This window comes from Schistocerca gregaria, chromosome 2, assembly GCF_023897955.1.
Source record: "Schistocerca gregaria isolate iqSchGreg1 chromosome 2, iqSchGreg1.2, whole genome shotgun sequence".
Lineage (NCBI taxonomy): Eukaryota > Metazoa > Arthropoda > Insecta > Orthoptera > Acrididae > Schistocerca > Schistocerca gregaria.
In genome coordinates, this window is record NC_064921.1 from 40996365 (window position 1) to 41019082 (window position 22718).

The 22718-nt window shown below is 43.9% G+C and overlaps 1 protein-coding gene across 1 annotated transcript in view; it reads left to right on the forward strand.

Moving 5' to 3' along the window:
- LOC126336284 (filamin-A) overlaps positions 1-22718 on the forward strand; it is a 1048954-nt gene that overhangs the window by 122775 nt on the left and 903461 nt on the right.

Consider the following 22718-nt stretch of genomic DNA (forward strand, 5'->3'; position numbering starts at 1 on the left):
TGTCCCAGGAAGGGGAAACTTTATTGGACACATTCCTGGGGTCAGATACATCACATGATCACACTGACAGAACCACAGGCACATAGACACAGGCAACAGAGCATGCACAATGTCGGCACTAGTACAGTGTATATCCACCTTTCGCAGCAATGCAGGCTGCTATTCTCCCATGGAGAATCGTAGAGATGCTAGATGTAGTCCTGTGGAACGGCTTGCCATTCCATTTCCACCTGGCGCCTCAGTTGGACCAGCGTTCGTGCTGGACGTGCAGACCGCGTGAGACGACGCTTCATCCAGTCCCAAACATGCTCAATGGGGGACAGATCCGGAGATCTTGCTGGCCAGGGTAGTTGACTTACATTTTCTAGACCACGTTGGGTGGCACGGGATACATGCGGACGTGCATTGTCCTGTTGGAACAGCAAGTTCCCTTGCCGGTCTAGGAATGGTAGAACGATGGGTTCGATGACGGTTTGGATGTACCGTGCACTATTCAGTGTCCCCTCGACGATCACCAGAGGTGTACGGCCAGTGTAGGAGACCGCTCCCCACACCATGATGCCGGGTGTTGGCCCTGTGTGCCTCGGTCGTATGCAGTCCTGATTGTGGCGCTCACCTGCACGGCGCCAAACACGCATACGACCATCATTGGCACCAAGGCAGAAGCGACTCTCATCGCTGAAGACGACACGTCTCCATTCGTCCCTCCATTCACGCCTGTCGCGACACCACTGGAGGCGGGCTGCACGATGTTGGGGCGTGAGCGGAAGACGGCCTAACGGTGTGTGGGACCGTAGCCCAGCTTAATGGAGACGGTTGCGAATGGTCCTCGCCGATACCCCAGGAGCAACAGTGTCCCTAATTTGCTGGGAAGTGGCGGTGCGGTCCCCTACGGCACTGCGTACGATCCTACGGTCTTGGCGTGCATCCGTGCGTCGCTGCGGTCCGGTCCCAGGTCGACGGGTACGTGCACCTTCCGCCGACCACTGGCGATAACATCGATGTACTGTGGAGACCTCACGCCCCACGTGTTGAGCAATTCGGCGGTACGTCCACCCGGCCTCCCGCATGCCCACTATACGCCCTCGCTCAAAGTCCGTCAACTGCACATACGGTTCACGTCCACGCTGACGCGGCATGCTACCAGTGTTAAAGACTGCGATGGAGCTCCGTATGCCACGGCAAACTGGCTGACACTGACGGCGGCGGTGCACAAATGCTGCGCAGCTAGCGCCATTCGACGGCCAACACCGCGGTTCCTGGTGTGTCCGCTGTGCCGTGCGTGTGATCATTGCTTGTACAGCCCTCTTGCAGTGTCCGGAGCAAGTATGGTGGGTCTGACACACCGGTGTCAATGTGTTCTTTTTTCCATTTCCAGGAGTGTAACTTTGGGGATAGGCTACAACTCTGTCCCCGTCACTTCTGAGCCGAAACTTCACTTTCATATCTCTGTGATTCTTGGAACCTCAAATAATAAGATCAGTAATTGTGATTTGCTTCACTAGCTAAAAGTAGGGTGCTATCCTTTGCTGCACAGAAACTTGGCAACTCTTGTGCTAGCTCGGAACTTTCTGAGCCAAGCAAAGCCCAGATTGCTTTTCATACTAAAAGTATACCATTTATGTATTAAGAGATAATATTTGTAGCTAATATGCATGCATCTGTAATTGTACAAGATTTTCCCGTTCGTTGCACGATACACTCATAACGAGGTAACCACAAAAGAAAAACGTAGGCGAACAATTTCAAAGCTAATTTTGTTTGGTTTATTATTTGTTTTCATTTGAAATTTTTCTTAATTAACTTAGATTTATAGACATATCTACTGTAATGTTATACTGTATATTCTTCCATCACCAGTATCGCATTATTAGAGATAAGAATTTAAAAATGATGATAGTAGCTAGAGCACTTCGAATGTACTGAATGTGATCTATAACTTCCTTTAGACACACAATAGATTCGGCAAAATAAATTTATATAGGAAGCCGACTAACAGAAAAATCGGATCACGTAAAAGGTCAAGATTCCAAAAAGTGTATACTGCACGTTGAAGAAATTTTAGTTCTGGCTTTAATCGCCACTGCTGACGAAGTAGAACCTTGGAAAAGTAAGACAGCAGGCCTAAAGCATTTGGAAAGTGGATGTATCGCCGAATGCTAAAGATTCCTGGAGTGTGAACTAAGAGAGCAATTGATCAGGTGCTGTTGAAAATCTTGAAACTGTAACCAACATCAAACCCAGAAAAGCTTCGCGTTTTGGGCACGCTTCCTGTGCCGCCTCACGAAATTTATGACAGAAGGAAAGATAGAAGGAAAACGTGGATCTGACCGGAGAAGAGTCTCGTGGCTGCAGAGTCAGCGACACTGGTTGGACGCCCCAGAATCCGCCACGCCGGTTACACAAGTTGAGAATAGAGGGGAATCCAGTGCCGACTCTGGGACACCGGTCACCTTTGGGTTCCCTACTTGCTAGGACAAATGCCTGACATCGTCATGCACACTCATCATCATGTTGTTCGTGGCACAGTATTCATTCCACTTCTTACTATCTTAGTTCCGTTTTTCTCTTCGAATAATTTTAGGCATTCTTCTGTACCTCAACGAGTTCTTACATTTTTCTGTGATTTTGTGACTGCTGAAATTATTCGATGCTTTAACCATATGTTCGACAGTTTGATGTCATGTGATGTTCCACCATCTATGTTGTCTCCTTCTCGGGTGTTGACCCAATGTTCTTGATGGTTTCACTACCTCCAAAAATTCAGACCAGTAACTGGAATCCACCTTATGGATTTCTACAATGATTTTCTTCTCGTTGAGTTCTAGATACTCTACACCAGTCTGGAAACTTTGGGTTACTCTTGACTCTTTCCTGTTAGGCCGAAATTTTACTTTGATTTGGAGTACGTGAAAGTTTGACTAGTTTTTATAATGAAGAATTCTTTCATGTTCGTCCTGCAGATAGCAGTACAGTCCATTTGGTAATCTCCGAGCGTTTTATTGGGAAGATTTTCATGTCTTTACTTTCTATGTGTGTTTTTGGAGCCGGCCGCGGTGGTCTAGCGGTTCTAGGCGCTCAGTCCGGAACCGCGCGACTGCTACGGTCGCAGGTTGTTTGTGATGTCCTTAGGTTAGTTACGTTTAAGTAGTTCTAAGTTCTAGGGGACTGATGACCACAGATGTTAAGTCCCATAGTGCTCAGAGCCATTTGAACCATTTGTATTGTTTTTGGAAATATGATTGACATATTTGAGGTGTTCATCATTTTCATTGGTCCTATTATCAACAGTTTATGGGCCTGTGATTCGTCTATCTTACTTTTCTCTTCTGCCACTGAAGCCAGCTAATAGAATGTTGTGATGTTTAGGAATTTTGTTTGTGATTTCTCCCATACATTCCCAGAAGTCTCTTATCACCTGTGGATCTTTTCTGTTGTTGTCGTTTGTTGGTGTGTGCACGTTAATCAGTGTGTATTCATAGTTTTCCGGTTTCATTGACAGTGTTAAGTTTCTGAATGTGATGTAAAGTGAATAACTTAATTTGTGATGCAATTGTGAACTGCAAAAACTGCACTAATTTTTTTCGGTCCTGGGTTGATATGAACTGCAGCATTTCTCTTACATAATACAAACGTCAACTGAATTTATACACAGGGTGAACCACCTAAAACTTTCACCGTAAATATTGCTGAAATGGATAGTGCTGTTGATGTGGGATTTTTACAGAATGGATTGTTAGCCAGTACACAGATTGTAATCATATTCAGAAAAGCTTTTTTTTTTTAGGAAAAATACGCTTTTTTAAATGGAACAATGCCTATTTACACTAAGAAACTCAAAGTAGGGTAAATTAGAATGTCAGTGGTGTTTGTTGCAAGAGACTAGTGTGAGTTGTTTGAAATATCTTACTGTACAAATTTCCACATTGGCCCTTGTTTATGCCATTCAACCTGCTTAGTTACTAGGAACGATGTTGTTATGTTTCCTTACAGTGTGCTTGTGTGTTACTTGAGAGCATTGCGTCTTGGTAGTCAGTTAGTTTGTGATGAGTGGACAATGAATTTACCAATGCAGAGAAAGCTGACATATTCTTGGTTGTATTGGGGCAAGGGGGTTTCTGGCCCAAAGTACCGTAATCCAAGATGGCGGCGATGACGTCATCCAAGATGGATTTTAGCGGGAAGTATGATTTTTGAGAGGAAGATAGGTCAATTGGGCTACCTCCACTAACCTACCCCCCGCTCACCTCCCCAACCCCAGAAAAATGGCCAGAAATTCAAATTCCAATAGGATAATACATCACGCCATGGTTACCTCTACTAACCTAAGAAAATCACGGGAAGATAGGTCACTTGGGTTACCTCCACTAACGTAAGACATCCGACCACCACCTCTTCCTAGGAACTGGCGCCAAGTTTTAATTTTGGCAGTAAAGAATGGTCAATTGGGCTATCTCTACCAACCTAAGAAAATGATGGGAAAGAAAGCTCACCTTCATAATCTAAGTCACCCGACCGCCACCTCCTCCTAGTGATTCGAGGGAAAAGGACTTGACCAGTGCTGGACATAAGTCATTATTTTGCATGTACCAGTCTTTATTTAAGAAATTTCATTCAATACAGCTATCCAGTGCGTCCACCACGAGGTCTGGACTCCAACTGACCTAATGCACACCACCACCACCAGCAGATGGCACTTTCGTCCAAGATGATGGACATGATGTCAGCCGACCATGCAAGTACCATCATCCAAGATGGCGGCAAACAGTGTGTTCACCATGAGGTCAGGACTCAAACTGATCTAGTACACAGTACTGCCACCAGAGGACGCTGTCATCCGGAACATACTCCAAGATAGCCGATGTGACGTCAGCTGATGACTCCAGTACCGTTATCCAAGTTGGCGGGGAACAGTGTGTTCACCATGAGGTCTCGACAAGTAAACAGTACCACCACCTAGAGCAGTGTCGTCCATTCCGTGATGTAATCCAAGATGACTGTCTGGGGTGGGGCAAATGATGCGAAAAGGGCTCTGCCTGTGGTGAACGTAAGTCTTTATTATGCAGGCAATGTCTCCACCACTAGATCTAGAGTCCAATTGACCTAGTACATAGTACTGCCACCAGATAGTGCTGTCGTCCGTTCTGTCATATAACCCAAGACGGTGGGGGAAATAGTGGGAAACAGTGTGGTTGCCTCCAGGTATGGAACTAGTACACAATACTGTCAGCAGAGGGCACTGTCATCCATTCCATGGCATAACCCAAGATGACTGTCTGGATGGGAAAATGACTCAGCCTGTGCTGGGCTGCTGGAGAGAGGAAGGAGAGTACTTTATTTATTTTGGAACAGTTTATGTAGGGATGGAGTATATTTATCACACTGATACAAAACACTTGCCCTGATGTACTTAGGGTTAACAGACACACTTGCTAATTGTAGACTGTCGAAATATTGCATTCCACAGCCTACGCACATGCAAACTACTACACCGAAATAATTTCAGTACAGACCTGCAAACTGCTTCTAAATAATTTAGCATACTGATGTGTAGACGTGCTCAGTACGCATGATGAAAACTTAAACTGCTCTCTGCAATGGATCAAAAGCTGTATATTTAATAGTAACATCCCACATAGGCAGCAGCAGCACCAGCGTCTGACAGATAAATTCGATGATGGACAGCCGGCCACAGTGGCGCTACAGTCCGGAGCCGCGCGACCACTGCGGTCGCAGGTTCGAATCCTGCCTCGGGCATGGATGTGTGTGTTGTCCGTAGGTTAGTTAGGTTTAAGTAGTTCTCAGTTCTAGGGGACTGATGACCGCAGATGTTAAGTCCCATAGTGCTCAGAGCCATTTTTGTCGATGACGGACAGCGTGTCCCGTTAGGAATGCTACTCTGGGGAGCTGCACCGGACCACATCGCAGCTATGTGTCATCACACCTGTAATAGCATCTAGGTGAATTCTACAGCGGATGAAGTTAGTGGAGCTTTTATAGTTCATAATTTTCCTCTGTTGGATGGCACAGAATAACGGTGATAGCATGTTGGGCTGATAGATGTGAATGGACATGGATCTGCTTCGGACTGTAGTATCTGTATGTAGTTTGGAGACGTAGCACATTGCGCGCATTTCCACCGAATGGTCAAAACACGGTCCTGTTGCACTAACTCAGGTCGTTCTGTTTATACATGGGGTGCAGAAGGTAATGGATATGGCTTTCTCCAGCTTCTGCTCAGTTCCGACGCAAATTGGAACGATCACATGCACAAAGCTGTAGAACTGGGAGCAGTTGCAAGATGTGTCTGGGCTGACTAAAACCATGTTGGAATTTTACTGTAGCAGACAGGTTAGGGAGAGGTGACTCGTTTTGAGGTATGGGAGTGTCAGAAATATGATTGAGTAGTGGTTGTAATCATTAAAGGGCTTGTCAGTAGGATCCAATGCAGGTATGTGCTTGAATGGAAAGACTTGATTCCAAATCATGGACATCATTTCTAGCAGTTAGCGTAACACTAGAGACCTGACAAGCTAGTGTAAATTTTCTTATGACCTCAATCAGCACACCAGCTACTACTGTTTGTAATCCTTCTCAATCGTAACTCAATCAGAACCTCTCACATGGTATAGTGACAGAAGACGTTACAAGTGCTATAGAAATATTTACCTGGGGCGGCGTGAGAGAGTCGTAAATACCTCTTACACACCACGTTCCTTAGCCGAATCAGCCGGCCTGTGTGGCTGAGCCGTTCTACTGTTCAGTCTGGATCCGCGCGATCACTACAGTGGCAGGTTCGAATCCTGCCTCGGGCGCGGATGTGTGTGAAGTCCTTAGAAGTCCTTAGTTTATTAAGGTTGAAGTAGTTCTAAGTTCTAGGGGACTGGTGACCTCAGATGTTAAGTCCCATAGTGCCTAGAGCCCCTTGAACCATTTGTTTGTATCTGAATCGCTTCCAAAATTCTGCGATTTTATTATGAGGTTGCACTGTTGGGGATGTGTAACTCGAGTGCTGGTCTAATAATAGACATTTCTACGATCAAAATCTCGGTATCTGTCGGAAAAATCACCTCATTCAGAGGTAATGTCGTGCATCGATTTATAAAGCCAGTATAGCTTATAACATCGATACTTATGTGCACCTGTAGAACCAAGACTGCTTGTGACAGTAACAGACAGTCGTTTTGGGATCGATTTTTTTTAGCATCTGGCGATTAAACCTCTCTTTCTAGGACATGGTGGTAGTACTCGCAAGAAAAACTAATGAGATATGTCCACCCATGGTTGATTTTCTCTCAGTGAGCCTTGAGCAGCCGCTGGTGAAGTATCAGTGCAGCAGCAGTGCAGTAGCGAGTCGCATATTTAGCTTTCATATTTGTTTTGTAGTTTGATTCTTAATTTCTTTCTGAGTGTTTGTGCGCTTGCATATTTAATTACATAAAATCCTTGCGTATTCTCGTAGTTGAGAGGAGTAATATTGTTTATTGATAACCGTAGCGTATAAAATTCGCGGAGTCGTTAGATATTAGCAGTAGAATGGATAGGGTGTGTGCATGCTGTGTGCGGGCGCAAGAGGAGCTGGCCGAGGTTCGTGAGCAGCTGAGCGTGCTGTTGGCCACGGTCAGTCGCCCTCAGGCTGCTGCATCGAGGTGCAGCGATGGCGGAGGGTCTGGCGCGTCGCTTGAGACACGCCAGGTGTCGCTCGCTCCGTGCGCTGACTCAGCCGCCGAGGCACCTTCTAGTGTACCCGGCGCGTTGGGGCCGCCCTCACCTCAGGGTGAGTGGCGGACTGAAACGCGTTCGCGTCGCTCGAGGCGGAGGGTTGATGTGGAGGCTGGCTGTCTGGCCTCGCCCGTTCATCCTGTCAGTGGGCAGGTGGCGGATTTGGTGAAGACTGCTGGCCTCGCACGCGGGTGCAAGCAGAGCTCTCTATTTCCAGCATTGTTCCCAGAGTGGATGGGGGTCCTTTGTTTTGGAGCCGAGTGGAGGGTCTCAACCAGAGGCTTCGTCGACTCTGTGACGGTCTTGGCTGCAGATTTCTAGACTTGCGCTATTGGGTGGGGAATTGTAGGATGCCCCTAGATAGGTCAGGGATGCGCTACACAAAGGAAGCGGCTACTCGGGTGGCCTCCAGGAAGTGTGCGGCGCGCAAATTATTCTTGGGACTGAGACCTGGCTGAACCCTGAGATAGGTAGTTCTGAAATATTTAGTGAGGGTTGGAACGTGTATCAGAAGGACAGATTAAACACTGTAAGAGGTGGTGTCTTCATTGCAGTTGACAAAAATATTGTGTCTACTGAGGTCGAAGTAGAGTGCGATTGTGAAGCTATCTGGACACGTTTAACAGGGCTAGCGGAAATAAAGTTAATTGTTGGGTGTTATTACTGGCCACCAGGTTCCTCCGTGACAGTTCTAGAATCATTCAAAGGGAGTCTACAATCTGTATCGTAGAAGTACCCGGATCATGCTATATTAGTTGGAGGCGACTTCGACCTACCTAGTATAGACTGGGATGTCTATGGATTCATTACAGGTGGTACAGACAAGCCGTGTGAATTACTTTTGAACACGTTATCCAAAAACTGTCTTGAGCAGCTAAATCGACAGTCAACATGTAATGGAAATATTTCAGATCTGGTAGCCACCAACAGACCACACCTCATCGACGGCGTCATTGTTGAGACAGGGATTAGCGATCATGATGTTGTCATTACGACTTACTAAAGCCAAAAAGTCGGTCAAGAAGCCTAGGAGAGTATTCTTACTAGAAACAGCAGATAAGCAGTTGATAGCATCCCACTTAGTAAATAAATCGGCTTTATTTATTTCCGGTACGATGGACGTGGAAGAATTATGGGCAAATTTTAAACACATCGTAAATCACGTATTGGACAAGTAGGTGCCGAAAAAGTGGGTTACGGACGGAAAAGACCCATCGTGGTTTAACAGCGCAATTCGGAGAATGCTCAGGAAGCAAAGGCAGTCGCACTCACAGTACAAGAAAGATTGGGAGAATGAGGACAGGCAAAAGTTAGTAGAGATTCGTGCTGCTGTAAAAAGTGCGATGCGCGAAGCATTCAACCACTACCACCGTCATACCTTAGCAATAGATCTTGCTGAAAACCCAAGGAAATTCTGGTCTTACGTAAAATCGGTAAGTGGGTCGAAGGCTTCCGTCCAGTCACTCACTGATCAGTCTGGCCTGGCAATGGAAGACAGCAAAACGAAAGCTTAAATTTTAAATTTAGCATTTGAGAAATCTTTCACACAGAGGATCGTACAAACATACCGCCGTTTGAGTCTCGTACAGTTTTCCGTATGGAGGGCATAGTGATAGACATCCCTGGGGTTGTGAAGCAGTTGAGTGGGTTGAAAATAAATAAATCGCCAGGTCCTGATGGGATTCCAATTCGGTTTTACTCTACTGCATCGGCTCCTTTCTTAGCTTGCATTAATCGCGAATCTCTTGCCCAACGTAAAGTCCCGAGCGACTGGAAAGAAGCGCAGGTAACGCCTGTATATTAGAAGGGTAGAAGGACGGATCCTCAAAATTACAGACCAATATCCTTAACATCGGTTTCTTGCAGGATTCTCGAAAAAATTCTCAGTTCGAATATAATGAATTTCCTTGAGACAGAGAAGTTGCTGTCCATGCATCAGCACGGCTTTAGAAAGCATCGCTCCTGCGAAACGCAACTCGCCCTTTTTTCACATGATATCTTGCGAACCATGGGTGAAGGGTATCAGACGGATGCCATATTTCTTGACTTCCGGAAAGCGTTTGACTCGGTGCCCCACTGCAGACTCCTAACTAAGGTACGAGCATATGGGATTGGTTCCCAAGTATGTGAGTGGCTCGAAGATTTCCTAAGTAATAGAACCCAGTACGTTGTCCTCGATGGTGAGTGTTCATCGGAGGTGAGGGTATCATCTGGAGTGACCCAAGGAAGTGTGGTAGGTCCGCTGTTGTTTTCTATCTACATAAATGATCTTTTGGATAGGGTGGATAGCAATGTGCGGCTGTTTGCTGATGATGCTGTGGTGTACGGGAAGGTGTCGTTTTTGAGTGACTGTAGGAGGATACACGATGACTTGGACAATGTTTGTGATTGGTCTAAAGAATGGCAGCTAACTCTAAATATAGATAAATGTAAATTAATGCAGATGAATAGGAAAAAGAATCCCCTAATGTTTGAATACTCCATTAGTAGTGTAGCGCTTGACACAGTCACGTCGATTAAATATTTGGACGTAACATTGCAGAGCGATATGAAGTGGGACAAGCATGTAATGGCAGTTGTGGGGAAGGCGGATAGTCGTCTTCGGTTCATTGGTAGAATTTTGGGAAGATGTGGTTCATCCGTAAAGGAAACCGCTTATAAAACACTAAAACGATCTCTTCTTCAATACTGCTCGAGCATTTGCGATCCCTGTCAGATCGGATTGAGGGAGGACATAGAAGCAATTCAGAGGCAGGCTGCTAGATTTGTTACTGGTAGATTTGATCATCATGCGAGTGTTACGGAAATGCTTCAGGAACTCGGGTGGGAGTCTCTAGAGGAAATGAGGCGTTCGTTTCCTGAATCGCTACTGAGGAAGTTTAGAGAACCAGCATTTGAGGCTGACTGCAGTACAATTTTACTGCCGCCAACTTACACGGAGGTGTGTTAGCGCTGGACTGGTATTCTTTCCCATGTAAATTGTTCGGTTGACTGCTTAACACTTTTCACACCTTTATTTAGTTGAGAGAAGATCGGTTGTGATGTGTGCATCTAGCAGGTGAAAGAGGCGTTTGCTTGTTCTCTAGACATGTGAAACACCTTAGTTGACTTTGTAAATTATAGGGATGATTTGGGATCTGTTACATCACCGACATCAGTATTCTCGAGTGGAGCTATCATTTTTCTCTATTGTTTCGAATTCTCACGTAAAGGTCTTCGCAGACGGGATAAGTGCTCAAGTTTCGAGTTTGTAGATAAATAATTTCCAGTCTAAATCTTGGGAATTATGCTGCAGTGATCGATTGGTAGGCTACTCCTGTGTGCTTGATATCGAGAAGTACCACAAAAATTTTATTGTATTATGGCAAACCATGTGGAAATACATGGGTTCTCGTAATCCCAGGGATGTAGAAAAGCAAGCAAGCAAGCAAGCAGGTCTGGGCTAGAAACAGTAAGGCGTTTGTCCCGAGGGGAAGCGAGCACGAATTTGCAGAACAGTGTTGGCAGTGACTTTGGTCTGCTGAGAGTGCTGTGGCCACCCGTCGGGTGTGGATGCCCTCGTGCTGTGAGTATACATACTGTGCTGTCTGTCTTCACGGTATATGTACGAATGATGTAAAAGGGACGATTTTGTATGTTTAATACATCGATGCGGTACGTGGTGCTATATTGCTGGGTTGGAGTTCGGTTTCACACTCTAATATTCAAGCTCCTGTCGGGTTGGAGTTCAGTTTCACACTCTAATATTCAAGCTCCTGTCCTCAGTGGGAGAGTAGTGTAATGTGACTTTGTCTTTGTGCAACCTATATTCGAATATAAATCATATGGTCTGCAGTTCAAATTGCTCTGAGCACTATGGGACTTAACTGCTGAGGTCATCAGTCCCGTAGAACGTAGAACTACTTAAACCTAACTAACCTAAAGACATCACACACGTCCATGCCAGAGGCAGGATTCGAATCTGCGACCGTAACGGTCGCGCGGTTCCAGACTGAAGCGCCTAGAACCGCTCGGCCACAACGTAACATTGCTGGCTAATTGAGTAAGAGTCTTTCCATATTTGGCAATATGTAGGGGCACTTTGCAGGGTTTATTGTCGATGCACGGATTCTGTGTAAAATATTTTTTTTCCCGCTGAAAGTTTCGTCTGCAGAACGAAAGAAAAGGCAGATGGTGCTTCCACACTGGTTGCATCAGTAATTCGGAGGGTAAATTCGATTAGAGCTAAGCGTAATGCTTGATACATTATTTTGTGCTGGGATATAGGAATCTCTACATGGCAGAGGAAACGGTTTTGTGTGTTGACAGCAGGAAGGGTAACAAGTGATGAACGGGTACCATGTTAGGCCTGCAAAGAACACTGCATTCAATGTTATTCTGCGCTATTTTCGTAAACAGGTCCTTTTAGGGCAAGAATTTCTGTGCATACAAGCTGAGACATCAAGAAAGAGAGCGTTATTTATTTCTGGGACACTATACAATTTCCTAGAAGTTGACTCGGTTTTGATTTTACGTAGCCATGTGACATCAGTATAAGATTGAGAACTTTGTTAGATGCGCTTCCAGTTGTTTGTAGCTACACTCATGCACTTGCGGATTTGTGTCATTCACGCTGCGCAGCTAAGCAAGGTTAGACGCAGCTCGCATGTCGAGCTAGGAACAATGAACACTGTGCTGCTCTGTCGTCAATGGTAAACACATGTGCTACCCAGGCATCTCGCATATGAGGCCGGTGTGAGTGTACCTTGGAGTTCTGTGACGTCAGTATAACACTGACTGTATACTTGAAAATAGAAGAAACTTTCACTGGGTCACTGGAAGCAGCAGTGGTGGCTTGCATCCAGTGGTGGCTCGCAGCGGTGGTGGTGGCAAATAGGACTTGATTCCTGTCCGGTCTCGTCAACAACGGTGTCTAGGTGAACACGTATTTCGAGAGAAATTTCTCAGGTACCAAGTATGAAAGGGATGTCTCTGACTTATGCGTGGAGGACCGTTAATGGGCACCTGTGCGTAGTTTGATAGCTGACGGCCACGTCGCTTCACAGGGACTGCCTGTAGCTTCCTGTGTGGTCTAGTGGACAGCGGGTGGCAGAAGTTGATGGCGCGCATTGATTGTGTGTCATTGCATTGTTTTGCGAGCAGCTCTGTAGGCTATGCTATGCACTATTTGGACAGTTTAGGAGTACTGAGCGTGTCTACACATCAGTGTGATGCATTATTTAGCAGCAGTTTGCAGGTCTGTACTGAAATTATTTCGGTGTAGTAGTTTGCATGTACATAGGATGTGGAATGCATTATTTCGACAGTCTACAATTAGCAGGCATGCCTGTTGCATTATTTACGAGTAGTTTTGAGGTCTGTAGACTGTGTATTGTTATCCCAAGCACATCAGGACGTGTGTGATAAATATACTCCATCCGTAAATAAACTGTTCCAAAATAAATAAAGTACACTCCTTCCTCTCTCCAGCAGCCCAGCGCAGGCTGAGTCCTTTTCCCCTCCAGACAGTCATCTTGGGTTACGTGACAGAACGGATGACAGTGCCCTCTGGTGAAAGTATTGTGTACTAGGTCTATACCTGGTGGCGACCACACTGTTTCCCACCATTTCCCCCACCGTCTTGGGTTATGTGATGGAACAGAGAACAGCACTATCTGGTGGCAGTACTGGGTACTGGACTCTAGATCTTGGGTTGCAGACACTGCCTGCAAAATGAAGAGTTACATCCAGCACAGGCAGAGTTCTTTTCCCATCATTTTCCCCGCCCCGGACCGTCATCTTAGATTACGTAACAGAACAGACGACAGCGTTCTCTGGTGGTGGTACTGTGTTCTAGGTCCAGACATCGTGGTGAACTCATCTTGGATAACAGTACTGGCATCATCTGCTAATGTCACAGCTACCATATTGGATTACATCATGGATGAGAACGCCCTCTGATGGCAGTCCAGACCTCATGGTGAACACACTGGATAGCTGTACTACATGAAATTGTTTAAATAAAGTCTGGTGCATGCAAAATGATGACATGTCCAGCACTGGTCGAGTCCTTTTCCCACAAATCCCTAGGAGGAGATGGCAGTCAAGTGACTTGGTTTAGTGTATGTGAGCTTTCTTTCCCGCCATTTTCTTAGGTTGGTAGAGATAGCTCAATTGATCTTTCTTTACTGCCAAAATTCAAACTTGGCACCAGTTGCTAGGAAGAGTGGCGGTCAGATGACTTAGATTAGTGGAGGTAGCCCTAGTGACCTATATTTCCACCAAAATCCACCATCTTGAGTGATGTTGTGGCCGCCATCTTGGATGACGTCACGGCCACCATGTTGGATAACAGTACGTTGGTCCCAACCCCCCCCCCCCTCCCTCCTTGCCCCAATACTTTTGGTGTGTGAAGAGAGTAGAAAGCATGCAACTCATTCTTATACGTTGTATGTGTCAACATTCTCGGCAATTGTTGATCAATCTCTTCAACTACTTGTGCAAAAGTGGTAGTGTAACATCTAGAGAAGGTAGTAGAAGGAAACAAATGACGACAGTAGAGGGGGAAATAATGTTCTTGCTGTTGTTGCAGCTGATCTACAAATTAGTTCCTGTGCAATCGCACAAGGAAGTGGCAAGTCAGGCAAATGTCCTACACATTATCCATAGACATAGGTTCCATCACTATCACATCTCTCTACGTCAAGAGCTGCATGGAAACGATTATGAGAATCATGATAATTTCTGTACATGGCCATTATGACAGTATATTCCAAAGGTATCATCTATTTCTTTTGTGTAGTAATGAAGCCACATTTATCAGCATGCCCAGGTGTCTGTCGAAACATGCACCACTGGTCCGCTGTCGATTCTCGTTAGCTTCTTCAGATGGAATGTCAGCTTCTATTGCGCGTATACCTGTGGTGTGCAGCAGAGAACCATCAGCTCATAGGTCTGGTTTTCATTGACAGAACACTGAAAGGGAGCAAGTATTGCAGCCTCCTTACAGACCATCTTCCAAGGGCGCTAGAAGATGTTCCTTTGCAAACTAGGTGAAACCTATGGTTTCAACATGATGGCTGTCCAGTATATAGTTCACGAAGTATTAGAAGTATTACAGCACATCTTCACGAATTGTTTCTAAATCATTGGACTCGTCACAAAGGACCTTTACCTCGGCTGGGCTGTTCCCTAGATTGGACATTGTAGACTTTTTTCTGTGGGGAAAGCTGGACTACGATGTCTACAAGAACATGTCAACTGCACCCAATGATATGCAACGATTGTTAATGGAGCCTGCTCGGATATTGCTGAAATGCTATCACTTGTTTAGCAGTCGTTCCATACCAGAATGGAAGTATGTATTGGCACTGCTGATGGTCATTTTGAACGCAATCTGAGATGGCCAGTTGTCTCGTTACTACTGAGTGCACTTGTGTTATTCACCACAGGTATTACACAAGTGTCGGTGAGAGATGTTTCAGAATGCGATATCACGTAAACGACTCGCACTAGACTCCTGCAACAAACACGAAGGACATTCTAATTTACCCTGCTTTCAATTTGTTAATATCAATATGTATTGCTCAATTTAAAAAAGTATGTATTTGTACAAAAAATACTCATGCTCTATGTTGATAGAACCTCACACGTTCTTGCCAGGAAACCGAAGTCTCCAGTTTTTTATTCTAGGAATACTGTTGCCCACCTTCTGTTTAATGTGAAAATAAGATTCCATCTATTGAATAGAGTGGAATGCATAGAATTTCCCGTAATCTGTGTAAAACATTATATGTGGCTCAATCAGGTAGGGCTATAACTACTAGACTGACTGAGCATGAAAGGAGGTGGAAATAGAGGAAGAAAGGGCTATAACTACTAGACTGACTGAGCATGAAAGGAGGTGGAAATAGAGGAAGAAAGGTTCCACCTTTCTTGAATGTGTTATGAGTGAATATCATTCATATTATGTGAAATTTGATGTCCTCCATAAAGGAACTAAAGAGAGAAAACTAACATTACTTGCAATTCTGTCCACACTAGTCAAAGAATCCTGGCCTGGTTCTTAATGAACAAACACAGTTACTACACTACTCACCCATATTAAAAGTAGCAGACAGTTATTACTCCTCTCACCATTAGCTAATAAGTTTGTTATACCTGCTCGACCCCCACATTCCACAGACGTCTTTCTTCCCGTCCCTTTATTTGGTCTTTTCATCAAATTCACCAGTTTGTCCATAAGACATAGTAGCCTGTGCCATTACTCACTTGTAGAACATTTCTGCTTTACACGCACACATACTTTTAATATTTGAATACAGTGTAATATACGATTTTTCGTTCATTGTCTCTTTAGGGTTTACAACATGCTTTCTTTGTATATATATATAAATAGTCATAAAATGTCACATTTTTGTGCAGAATTCTTTATACAGCTATGAATTCTCAGGGTGAGGTTGTGTGGACTATCTTTTCAACATTAAATTATCTGAACCGAGTGCTGGTTCATAACGAACTAATAAATGTTATAGTTGAACGTTAATACACTCCTGGAAATGGAAAAAAGAACACATTGACACCGGTGTGTCAGACCCACCATACTTGCTCCGGACACTGCGAGAGGGCTGTACAAGCAATGATCACACGCACGGCACAGCGGACACACCAGGAACCGCGGTGTTGGCCGTCGAATGGTGCAAGCTGCGCAGCATTTGTGCACCGCCGCCGTCAGTGTCAGGCAGTTTGCCGTGGCATACGGAGTTCCATCGCAGTCTCTAACACTGGTAGCATGCCGCGACAGCGTGGACGTGAACCGTATGTGCAGTTGACGGACTTTGAGCGAGGGCGTATAGTGGGCATGCGGGAGGCCGGGTGGACGTACCGCCGAATTGCTCAACACGTGGAGCGTGAGGTCTCCACAGTACATCGATGTTGTCGCCAGTGGTCGGCGGAAGGTGCACGTGCCCGTCGACCTGGGACCGGACCGCAGCGACGCACGGATGCACGCCAAGACCGTAGGATCCTACGCAGTGCCGTAGGGGACCGCACCGCCACTTCCCAGCAAATTAGGGACACTGTTGCTCCTGGGGTATCGGCGAGGACCATTCGCAACCGTCTCCATGAAGCTGGGCTACGGTCCCACACACCGTTAGGCCGTCTTCCGCTCACGTCCCAACATCGTGCAGCCCGCCTCCAGTGGTGTCGCGACAGGCGTGAATGGAGGGACGAATGGAGACGTGTCGTCTTCAGCGATGAGAGTCGCTTCTGCCTTGGTGCCAATGATGGTCGTATGCGTGTCTGGCGCCGTGCAAGTGAACGCCACAATCAGGACTGCATACGACCGAGGCACACAGGGCTAACACCCGGCATCATGGTGTGGGGAGCGATCTCCTACACTGGCCGTACACCTCTGGTGATCGTCGAGGGGACACTGAATAGTGCACGGTACATCCAAACCGTCATCGAACCCATCGTTCTACCATTCCTAGACCGGCAAGGGAACTTGCTGTTCCAACAGGACAATGCACGTCCGCATGTATCCCGTGCCACAGAACGTGCTCTAGAAGGTGTAAGTCAACTACCCTGGCCAGCAAGATCTCCGGATCTGTCCCCCATTGAGCATGTTTGGGACTGGATGAAGCGTCGTCTCACGTGGTCTGCACGTCCAGCACGAGCGCTGGTCCAACTGAGGCGCCAGGTGGAAATGGCATGGCAAGCCGTTCCACAGGACTATATCCAGCATCTCTACGATCGTCTCCATGGGAGAATAGCAGCCTGCATTGCTGCGAAAGGTGGATATACACTGTACTAGTGCCGACATTGTGCATGCTCTGTTGCCTGTGTCTATGTGCCTGTGGATCTGTCAGTGTGATCATGTGATGAATCTGACCCCAGGAATGTGTCAATAAAGTTTCCCCTTCCTGGGACAATGAATTCACGGTGTTCTTATTTCAATTTCCAGGAGTGTAATTTGTATTCAAGTTATTAAAGATACACTTTCTAAGTATTGTTACAGACTGGTGATTCTCTAACAATATGAGCACCTGATTACGAATCCATTCTGTGTGAAGAGCTCATCAATAATTATTTTCATTTGAAAAGTATTGCGGTGCAAATTTTAGATGATTCACCCTGTAAGGCCAACCAGATCTCCACCGACACTTTTTTAGAGTTGGTAATATGGACCAAAACAAGAGAGTCTACCAAACATAAACTGCGAAGTACATACCTTAAAAGCTATGAACACTTGTTCATCTTCTACTGCAAGTTCTTTGTTGTCCATACTTTTGGACGAAGTAGTACAGACCAGAAAAAAGTCTAGTAAACTTGGGCGGCTCTAAAACCCATACCTTAAAAGCCTAGAACCATTCCTTCAGTAGAATACGTGTTTCACAGCAGCGAAAATGAACAAATACTCGTACCCCTTCGGTATACACTTTAGAACCCACATTTATTGGTAATTTTTCTTTTCTTTTTTTCGCCCATACTACCACGTGCGCCTCATATATATATATATATATATATATATATATATATATATATATATATATATATATATATATATATATGAGGCGCACGGTTCCAAAATCCGCCTTATCCAGTTTTTATGAAAATTGAGCTATGGCCTTATCTCTGTAGCTCATGTTATTTGGTATCTTTTCCAACAAGAAAAGTGGTCCTAAACTCGCATTTTCCCCCATGTAAATATAGCACAAATTCAGGTTACATTTGTAAAACCCGCATTATCCTAAGATGTTGTTTCCAAAATCCATCTTATCCAAACATTTGGTACCACTACTGAAATGTATCTCAAATAATACTGTATGAAGTAAACGTTAGTATGATGTTTATGAGGTGCCGAGTCCACTGTGTATTCTTTGAAACAGTTGGCAATACTGTTCCCGATTATTTCGTGCCAGTTTCTCACATGCACGTGTTTGTAAACCATAGTCTTAATCCTTCGTTCAACATGCCCACTAGCACTGTCTTGCAGGGCAATGAACTTAAAGTACAAGATGTAAGGCTATTTCATCAAGCGTATTATGAGCTTAGTGACAAGGTGAGACAAGACGAATTTATTCTGAGATACACAACTTCAGAAGCGACTCAAGAAGAGTGAGCTGTGAAGCTGAGCATTTCCAGGAAATGCATGTCTGCCAAGTATTTCATCAGAGTCAAGGCCAGCAGTTGACCTACATTAGCGCAGATTTGTCAGAAGACCTTCTTGTCAATACTGGGCATAGGCCAGGACAGAGTGAAAGGAGTGTATAAGGAATCATTCGGCACGGGTCTGTCACCAAAGGAGAATAGAGGAGGTGACACGATATTTCCCAAGTATCCCAAAATACGAGGCGAGGTTAAAGTCCTCATTTAAAAACTACAGCCAGTCGATTCTCACCACTGTAGACGCAAATTCATAAGACTGTACTCGCCTGCGGAACTAAGTATTTGCAAATTATGGCCAAGTTATAATTCAGGAGCCCTCCTGGAAATGAAAATGAAATACGATTATTCCAGAACAGTTTTTGTGACTGATTACAGTATTAGTTTCAAGACACCAGCTACTGATGTATGTTCTGAATGTCAGTTCCTCGCCCTGAAAATGCATCCACCTATCATCGCAAGAAAAGTTATCGGCAATGACACAATTTCGTGTGCATACTGTCAAAGCGGCTGCTTTTAAAGCCCTGTTACAGAAAGAAAAGTCAGCGGTGATCAAATTTTCTTTCGACTGTCAGAAGAATTTCGTCTTGTCAAAGTTACCAGATCAAGCGGCGTATTACTTAAGGCAGTTATATTCATATAACCCTACTATCTGCTGAGGTGGTTCAAAATATCCACAGAAGAAAGAAACGGTTACGATGTATAACTGGTTCGTACATGAACGCCCCAAAGGATGCAGTGAAACTGCTTTTGCTTTGCACTACCACCTGAACCATTCTAATCTATAAGAGGTTTCAACTGTTGAACTGTATGCAGACGGATTCCCCGGCCAAAATAAAAATTCTCAAATGGTCGGAATACTGTGTTGCAGCTTGAATCTCCCAGTAACAATCAGGGAGTATATTTAACGTTTCCTGTTGTTGGACATTCTTTCCTACATCCAGACAGTGTATTTGGAAGAATAGAGGAGAAGGTGCAGAGAAGAAATATCATTGTGAATTCTGCAGAATATACTGAACTGTGTGAGGTAAAAGCACTGTTCTTACGCTCAGAAGTTATTTCCCCGTACAAAACTGGAAACATGGTGTATCTGAAATAAATAAACCTCAAAGTGGATGGCATTTCAGACTACACCAGTGTAAAAGATTTATCTTCAAGAAAGGTAAGCCTGCGATTTTAGTTAGAGATGAGCCCAATTATAGATGGGACAGTGGTGCGTTCTGTTCTCTCTTGAGGAAACATCAGAAAACTGAAAGTATTACCTTCAGTACGCTCCCGAAAGGTGTGCCTCTAAAACCGGAAAAATTAAAGAATATCGATAAACTACTTTCGAAACGGTTTGCAAAAGCGTGCCAAAGTAATGAGGACCTCATCTGGTATTCCAGCCTGAGAAAAAATGAACATGCAGAGATTGAAGATTTCGCTGAACAGCTAGATGAAGGGGAAAATGAATGTGGTGATGAAGACACTGACTTCAGAATAGAAATGAATTGCTGTTAAATAAGCATTTTGATTATTTTCTGGATACACATTATTACGCTTTTAAAAATCTGTAAAAAAGTAATTTGTATCGTGCAACATTTACTTGGCGTTTTTGGAAAATTTTGTTACATTATGACATACTGAATTTAATTATTCGCATTTCTTATTTTTATATACAACTGAAATATCTTGTTATTTCAAATAACATAAATAATGAAAAATGTCGATAATAATTGCAATTAATGACGAAAATTATCATTATTAAGTTTTAGCTACATTTGCAAAACCTGCCCTTATCCATGATGACAGTTGCAAAACCCTCCTTATCCAATGTTGAGATCCAAAACATGCCGTATCCTATCTTTAGTTCCAAAACATGCCATATCCAATCTTAACTTGTAAATATATTCCTTACATGCCAAGGATTTTATGCAGCTCTCAGATATATCAAAATATATATCTTGATATAATAAACATGAATAAATACTTTTCTTTTACTGAAAAATTTGTAAAATCTCAGATGTCTGGATGCTCACAGAGACAGAAGATCTGCAGGTCAGCTATCATTTATCTGGAAATAGGGGAAGAAGTAGCAGTTATGGCAGCACCATACCTATTGATTCATTATTTATTCAGGCTGTCTCTTTGATGGTCATTCTAATGAGACTCATAATTCTTCATTAAATATTCATTAATATATACGAAATATGGGAGAAATTGAAGTTTTTGAAGAGACTGATGTACTTTTTTTAAATCCCATCCAACTGTATCATAATAATAGTACAGTGATAAGAGCACATGTCAACACTTTTCACAGAAAATCTGAAAAATACTGCCTTACAAGAAACTTTATTATGCTACAAACTTGGCCTCTTTTTGTGATTATTTATTGTGTTTATTGGGTTTGTTGTAATCTTCTTTCTGCAAGCCTTTCGGGAGCGCTTCATGTGTGCCAGGTGATGTAATGCATCTGTGTGCTTGTGATCTGTTGTAAGAAGCTCAAGTAAGTCAAAGGGTGAAATATACTTCAAACAAATGTTTTATTTTGCCTTGTCTCTGTGGATTTGTCTCAGTCATTTTGCATTTCTCAATTCTCTCTTTCACTAGTTAATGCAATCCTCCAAAACATTCACATGACATCCAAATATATTAAAAACAGATATTAAATAGGAAACACTCCCCTAATGTTCTGGAAAATATTATTTATATAGTCATGAACTGGCTTCCATCCAGTAATAATAGCTGTGTATGACTCAATGGTTGGATGAAAGAAAGTCTTTAAACTGGATACCAGTTTGGCAAATGGCTTGTAAAACAGTTGCACACGTTACTATACATGTTTGCCGTCCATAATTTTTTTGCACATATTTATTTTCGATAAATAATACAGATAAAGAAATATTACAAATTACATCAGTACTGTCTGTTGTGGCCGAGTGGTTCTAGGCGCTTCAGTCTGGAACCGCGCAACCGCTACGGTGGCAGTTTCGATTCCTGCTGCAGGTATGGATGTGTGTGATATCCTTAGGTTAGTTAGGTTTAAGTAGTTCAGATTTTAAGTCCCATAGTATTCAGAGCCACTCAGTACTGTCAATATATCTGCATAGTTTTGATAAATAATACAGATCGTTCAGATAATTCTGAATATGGTGCAGAATTCCAATAATTTGGACGCTTTTGAACAAGGCCCATGGAGAAGTCCTGATTAGCTATTCGTTTTAATAAATGCTAAAATACTGGGCCATGATTGGCTGTTTAGTTTTAATGGATGATGACGTATCGGGCTGTGAGAGAGTGGGAGGGAAGGGTGGAGAAGGAAGGTGGTGAAGGGGGAGAATGGGGGTGTAGGAAAGAGGTGTGTAATTTTTTACAAGATCTTCAGAAAAATGCTGGAAGGTTACACACAAAAATTATTAATTAATCATATAATAGATCTTCTAATTGCTGCAAATTAGATTTTTTCGATAAAAGTGATCAACCAATTACTTTTTCCATAATTTAATTTTGCATAAAATTCATAACAATTTTCTTGTACATCTAATGAAGTTGTTGTTGTTGTTGTTGTCTTCAGTCCTGAGACTGGTTTGATGCAGCTCTCCATGCTACTCTATCCTGTGCAAGCTTCTTCATCTCCCAGTACCTACTGCAACCTACATCCTTCTGAATCTGCTTAGTGTATTCATCTCTTGGTCTCCCTCTACGATTTTTGCCCTCCACACTGCCCTCCAATACTAAATTGGTGATTCCTTGATGCCTCAGAACATGTCCTACCAACCGATCCCTTCTTCAGGTCAAGTTGTGCCACAAACTCCTCTTCTCCCCAATCCTATTCAATACCTCCTCATTAGTTATGTGATCTATCCACCTTA